The sequence below is a fragment of the Oreochromis niloticus genome, linkage group LG6 (genome assembly GCF_001858045.2).
Source record: "Oreochromis niloticus isolate F11D_XX linkage group LG6, O_niloticus_UMD_NMBU, whole genome shotgun sequence".
Classification (NCBI taxonomy): domain Eukaryota; kingdom Metazoa; phylum Chordata; class Actinopteri; order Cichliformes; family Cichlidae; genus Oreochromis; species Oreochromis niloticus.
In genome coordinates, this window is record NC_031971.2 from 39,826,847 (window position 1) to 39,834,122 (window position 7,276).

The window sequence follows — 7,276 nt, forward strand, 5'->3', positions numbered from 1 at the left end:
TGCCTCATCCGGTTTGGAACACTGACTTTGGAAGCAGAATCCTAACTAACTGCTGGTCTTTTTCTGTAGGTACTCTTTTTTTTTTTTTTTCTTCTTTGTGAAAAACTGGCTTTGATTTAGGCTGCAGTCTATTTCTCACAAACTCATATTGCTATGGGTGGACGGTTTTGCAATTAATGGCAGGCTGAGACACAAACATGCCAAAAATGTTGGAAATTGAAAGACGTTGAACTCAGATGTTGCACCCCTCTCCATGAGCCCATGGCAAACTGATTGCTCCTGACCCCATGTCTGCTCCCTGCAGTGTATGAATACCAATAAAGTCTGTGTTACTGGGAAGCTTATTTATCTGGAGTAACTTTCCATTTCAGTTGAACACAGGCAATATAAAAGAGCCATTTACTTAATTTCCCTACTACCCAGTGCCACCCCACCCTCTTCTTCCTTGCTTGGCTTCTGTTCTTGACTTCCTTCCTCTTTTCAGCTCAAGCTTAGCTTTTGCATTCACTGAACTTTTGCCTCTCCTTCTCTTGTTAGGAATGTCTTTAGGTTGGAAAAAGGGACATCCATGTTTGTTCCAGTGATTCCAACTCCTGTTTGTGATACTGCTGGAAAGCTTTTACTGGGCTGGAAGAAACCTCAGGAGTTGACCCAGGGAGGGGGAGCAATGCTGTAAAAGTTTTGGATGGAGGCTTTATGAGTCAGTGCTAGTGTTTAGGTGAATGGCTGAAATAATGTGAGGCTTTGAGAGTGATAATAAGGACTGTGTGTTTGCTGTGTTTCACATATAATGATTATCTGAAAAGCCAAACAAACACCAGGCTGTGGTAGGACATTTTACAATATCAATAAATGGACATTAAAAATGAAAGTATATTCAAAAATCACCTGCACGATGCCATCGATGACTGCAAAGCAGCTACATTCCTATCCCCAGCATGCAGACCAACATGTTTCCTTGACAATGATGCAGACAGAACTTGAGCCCTAAGGTAACACATAAAAAGAAAGCAGCAGAAAAATGGAGCAAACTATGAACCTCAGACTGTATTTTGTTATTCATTTGAAGCTTAGCTCGTCTGGTTAGCACACTACACACACACGTATCTGATAATTACATGTACTAGAATTCACTGAGACACAAACGTTTGGATGTTCTGTTGTGCAGAGCGAGTGGAGTAGAACGAGCTGCAGAGCACGTCGGAGAGGTCCAGTTCGGTGCCTGCAATTAGCCAAGTTTAGGTGTAGTCACAACTGTCAAAGTAGCTCTGCCGCTAACTTTCAGCTTTAGCTGTATAGTTGGGATTGACTTGCTTTTGGAGCCAGTCTCAAGTGGCCATCAGAGGAACTGCAGTTTTTGGCACTTCCATGTTGGCTTTATTTTTCAGCCTCAGCAGTTGGAAACTGTTTGGAAACTATCTAACATGGAAATGATGAAAAGAGGGAAACAATGTATCACTTCATCTGTTCAATACGGTGGAGCTTCTGTTTAGGCCTGTCCGGCTGGCAAGCTGAAAACTTCCTGATGATGTAATCAACAGGATACCAGAGCATTTGGTTTGCTCACTTTCAGACATCCACTCAAAACTCATGATGCTTTTCATCAGTAAACAGGATAAAGATAACCTACTAAACCAAAGTGCTTTTGGGGGGACTGTATATGGCTGTTTTGCCAGATGCCATATGTATCTGAACCAGTGGCGGTCCTAGCCTAGTTTTTTACTCTTAAATATTTATTGTTCGTTTACTTGCACTGCTGTAACTGGGGCCTCGTCGTCTCGTCTCTCTATATACTGGACTGTATGTAGCGGAGATGACAATAAAGTTTACTTTGACTTCAGCAGCGAGCAGGCGCACCGAGGGCTCTCGCGCTCACTTTTCGTGTATTGATTGATTGATTATGCTTTATTCATCCCGAGGGAAATATAGAAAAACATCGGTGCAAATTATAAGTCTGTATCATAATGTCTGGTGTTTTCGTGTTTGTTGTTTTGTTTTCATTTTGTTTTATTTTGCGAGTTGGTTATTAGATGCTGCTCCAGCCAGCCAGAGAATCCCCCGCCGCCCCGCCCTCTCCTCCCTGTGCCGCAAGCAGCAGGCGCACCCCGCAAACGGAGGGCGCCCTTACTCCCAGCAAATGGGCGATAGAAAACCGATCGGTGCCTATGCTATCCCCAATATGCGCTGGCATGATGTCGGGGCAGCATGAGTACGAGCAATTTTTTATTTATTTTTGCCGCCCCGGGCAACCGCCCGTGTCGCCCGTATCTAAAACCGCTACTGATCTGAACAATATACACAAGGCATCTTTTAGAGTTTGATTCTTAATGTTGTTGGAGGATTTGAAGTACTTGCTGTGTGACAACAGTTGCGAGTTTATCAGACCTACAAAATATGCATTAGGAGACTACCTTGGTGCTTTAATCTGAGGTAATTAAAGCACAGAGGAGATCAGGCCTTTGCTGTAACTGCTCCTAAACTGTGGAACAAACTGTCCCTTCACATCAGGACCTCCCCAACATTGGACACGTTTAAAGCCTGTCTGAAAACCCACCTTTATTCCTTGGCTTTTAAATCAGAATGAGTTTGTATTACTTTTATTTATCTTATTTCTTACTCAAATCTTCTAATTCTGACTTTAAATACCTCGGTGGCAGTTAAATAAGTTGCGGTTTATGTCCCATTTAGGTCAGATTAATACTATATAACCTACTTGGTTAGCAGAACAAGAAAGGCCCGATTAAGCACATGCTCAACTTGACTAAATCTTTCAGAGTGTTGAGGTGGGATAGGCTCAATCAGTCAGCTGATCTCAGTCTGACTGAACTGTGAGCTGCCTGCTGACGATCAGATTAAAGGCAAACAGATTCTATACCAAGCAGAGCTTCCCAGAGAAGATACCTGCTGATGTCTGTGTTGGTCCAAAACTACGAGGTCACCAGTGGCCTCACTTTATTTAACCACACGCTAAATTAGCAGATTTTCATAAGCTACATGATGTTGCTCTATCAAATGAAGTCTTATACATTTTGGTATTACAGTTTTTCTGTTAAAAGCTTTCCCATTTGGGTGTTCGGAGCAGGCAAAAAACTTCCATAACAAGGGGTGGAAGTTAATTGAACCCTTCCTCTACCCTTAACCCTGGGTGGGTTGCCAGTGACACGGTGGGTGTTAAAAGGTTTTTTTCTCTCCTCAGATCAAATATTCTGAAGCAAAGAAAAGGACAAAAGTGTAACTGTCAAACACTTACACTCTGCACTGTGTAAGTGTAAAGACCATTTTGAGTAGTTCCACTTGCCTCTGGAAAGGCTTAAAGGCTCTCAGTCATGCTCATTTTACTATGTTAGATTTGTTTGAAGCCCTGCGGTATATTCCCTGCCCTCATTTTTCACACAAGAACACTTTTCTCTGATTTCTGAAACTCACCACCTTGTTGTGCATTCATAGTCCAAAGGGGTGCACACAAATCAGACAGCCCAGGCCTGCATATTGCCTTTTGCAACATCCTCAAAAATCCATCTCTGCTATTGGCAGGACATCGATTCCCTGTGAATGGATGGTGGACGGAGATGATGTGGTGTGAGACGGTTACAACGCGCGCACACACATGCGCACACACACGCACACACACAAACGGGTTGATAAGTGTCTGCTAGCCATGTGGGCCGTGCCCATTGCAGCACCATTAATCCAGTACAATATGTCTGCCTAATGCTGTGTGCCATGAAGAAAGGCAGCACTTATCATCTTTAACGTCTCTGGTAGAACATGGCTGGGGAGGATTGGTCACAAAAAAAGCAGGGAGGGTAATTTAAAGGGCCATTTCATCCATATTACTAAAGAACAATATTGAGGGTGAACAGTGAAGTGCAGGAAAATCATGTGTATAGTTTAACCAGAGTAATACAGAATATTTCAGGTCGATACTACAATTGATGTCTGTGATTTTAAAAAAAAGGTTTGGCGTGTTCAAAACAAATAAGATTATACAATATTCATATTAACCCCTTTAATGTGTATTGTTTTAAGGGGATATTTGCTCTCTGGCACACAAGCTGTGCCGTCACAACACTGTTTCCTCATTACCTTAAAATAAGCTTGTGCTGCAATTTATTGTTACATGGATTCATTTTATTAACACTGTTGTCATCGCTTTCCATGACTTTGGTCATGGAAAGGTGAGACCGGTATGCTCTCACGTAGAAATGATTTTTTGTGAGATGCAGGTGAGAAAAATATAGGTGCATTCATTATGAAACAACTTGTGCAGATTTCTTTTAAAGACAGAAATTTTCTGTGATGCTAAACTTCAGACAGGAACATGGAGAAGATGTTCCACAGTATCACCAAACAGCTAGGCAGTTCTTGAGGATTTCAGAAGAGGTAAAGGGTGTCCAACAGTTCGGGGCATTGCGCTCCAAAAGGCTCATCGGGCCTGACCTCTTTTAGGCATTTCTCAGAACAGTCAGAACATACAGAATTTGACTGTTAAGTCATTGGCACAGGTTAGCAGTGCTCCACCTCTATTGCCATGGAGCAGTGGGGTATTTTTCTTGGCAGTGGCACCTATCACTTAGGAGACGACTGCAGTCAGTTGTGCTGATGTCACAGTTTGGATGGAGTCCATGCCAATCCCAGCCAGGCTGATAGGGCAGAGATGTACAGGCTTGTAGGACTGTGTATTTGTACCGGTACTCACTTCCACAGTGGAATCTGTATCTGTACATCCGTAGATATGAAACATTCAGCCAGTTTATTAACACAGGCTATGCTGACAAGTAATTGAAAAGTAATGTAACAAGTAGTGTAAAGGATTACTTTTTTTAAAGGTAAACTGTAAATAAAAGTCAGACACTGATGCCAACATAAATACCGATGCTGAAATAAACAAAAAAAAAAGCTTTTTCCTGTATTTCTTCTATTTCTTTTAACCACGACCGCTCCATAGTCTGATTCTTATTGTGAGTATTGTTTTTAGAGCTAGCCGAGGTTATGAAGTGGCTACATCACAGTGTAAATACACAGTTTGTGTCATGTTGTCCAGCATAATTGACCACAAAGACTGTTTCAGTGACACAAACGTCTAAACTCACTGTGACTCTATGACACAGACAACAACAAGAACATAATGACTGTTATCTCAAACATCAGCCTGTCATCACAACAGTATAACACATATGAGAGTACTGAGACTGTAAATAGCTCCCACAAGTGGATATCCCACATATGCTCATCTTAAACATGAAGCTCTGGCTGCACAACAGCTCCATCCATATTCAAAATCTTTTGTTCAGAACGGCCAGCCAATCAGAAGAAGGTCGGCTCAAAAACAGGAAGTTTCTGACAGAAAATAAGCTGAGGGGTTCTACGAGTGCTTAAATAAATAGACAGAGAAATATGACTTCCAAAAGTTGGGATGCTGTGCAAAACGTAAATAAAAGCAGAACTGACTGATATGCAAATTTCACAGTATGACACTCAAAAACGTTGGGATGGGGCCAACAAAGGCTGGAGAAGAAAGTTGGGCTAAAATGATGGGTTATTAAAGGAGCATCTTATAGAACCAATTTCCCTGTAGTAAAGATGGACAGCTGGAACAGACTGCAAATGTAGACATTTTTGGGATAACATTCCTCAATGTAAAAGTCAAAATATCATCCAAGGACTCAGAGAATGGGGAGAAATTTCTGTGCGCAAAGAAAAAGGCTGAAAATCAATGCTACACAGTGGTAATTGGTCTTGTTACTGTTACTATCATCAAATTCAAAATTAGCCAATATTTTTAATCAAAAACAAGTATTTTCTGCATTAAATAGAGAATAAAGTGGAGCTGGAAATAGATAAAATGGGTTTCTTTAAGCCTGGTTTATTGATACTGGTCATTGACAAAGTGCATTAAACTGTGAGTGCAGGGATCATCTAACGTAGATGTAGCTGCTTGTAACTAACCATGATAATTTCAGGATCAGGACCTTGGAGAGTGCTGCAGAATACAGTCTGAAGGTTACAGTGAACTAAATGGATTATTTATTGGGTTTAATAACCCCATGAGCTACAATATAACAGTAAATGCAAAAAAGAAAAACAAATATAGCTTTAGACAGTTCAGGAAGTCTAAAACCATCATCTGACATGACACTGTTAAATGGCTTGATTATGGTTCAAAGCTTGGAGAAATGAGACAATTTGCTCTCAGGAAACAGTGAAGGTGGCTCTGAATGAGCAGCACTGCACTATTATCACCCCAGATGGGTCCTTATCAACAGAAGACTCTTTTCAAACCCAGTGAGTTTATATTCAGCAGCTTTTTCAGAGCACGTGAAGCAAATATGTTGGGAGGAAGCGTTTCTCTACACAGGAGTGTTGTTTGGCAATACTTCAATGAGCCTTTACACTTTAATCTGTTGCCTTTAGATATTTTTCCTTGTGGTAAAATAATCACCTCTCCAGGCACAATCTGTCCATTTTATTCCCTCATGGCTGCAAAATAGAAAGCAGCCAGCTGTTGTAGTAGTCTGTGGCCATTTGTATAAGCCTTTGTGCTACTAAGTGCTCGTCCTCCAGTTATTAGGCACAGAGACCTGCAGGGTCAGACAGAAATGAATGTCCAGCCTTGTCCCACTCGCCCCCTGTTGCCTGACACTAAACCATACCCGATGTCTCCCAGAGCATTTAAATACTCATGACTCAGTCCACACTGAGCCTCGCAGGTGCCTCCACAGCTTCCCCGCAGCTGGACTGGTGCGCACAGTAAACGCAAACACATCCTGGAGGGGTGAGAGATGTATGAAGAGATGTAAAGTGTAAAAATCTCATGTTCCCGTGTGGGCTGCTAAATTCTTTATTGCTGTTTAATAAGTCATGGAATATGTCATCCGTGACAGTGCGCTTAATTGGAAACATATTAATATGTTCCAATTACCCGAAGCTCCCGCTGAGACCCGAAAGGGCCCGGTCTAAACAAGTTCATCACAGGTGAAATAACTCAGTTTCATTTGCTAAATTAAGAAATGTGCTTCCCCGGAGGGAGGTTGGTGATAAAATCAGCAACAGGAGAGAGGAGGGAAAAAACAAGCTGCAGCAGCTTCCTCTAAAAATGTGGCTGTGAGGAGAAATAAAAGAGCAGCAGAACAAAATGACTGTATCACTGACTGCTTTAATTATAGTCTGCCATATGGTGGCAAATAACAAATATGGAGAAAGACAGTGGCAACATTATCCTTCCATCTCTCAGTCTGGATCTCTCAGCTCCTCCCCCATGCGCGCGCGGCTTCAT

The 7,276-nt window shown here is 41.8% G+C and overlaps 1 long non-coding RNA gene across 1 annotated transcript; it reads right to left on the reverse strand.

Moving 5' to 3' along the window:
- Positions 1-338: 338 nt before the first annotated feature.
- On the reverse strand, positions 339-1,289 carry LOC112847063 (uncharacterized). Its single transcript, XR_003220380.1, has 3 exons — positions 1,147-1,289; positions 889-987; positions 339-670 (listed from the first exon to the last, which is right to left on the reverse strand). It is a non-coding gene; the product is annotated as an uncharacterized LOC112847063 (long non-coding RNA).
- Between the last annotated feature and the right edge of the window lie 5,987 nt (positions 1,290-7,276).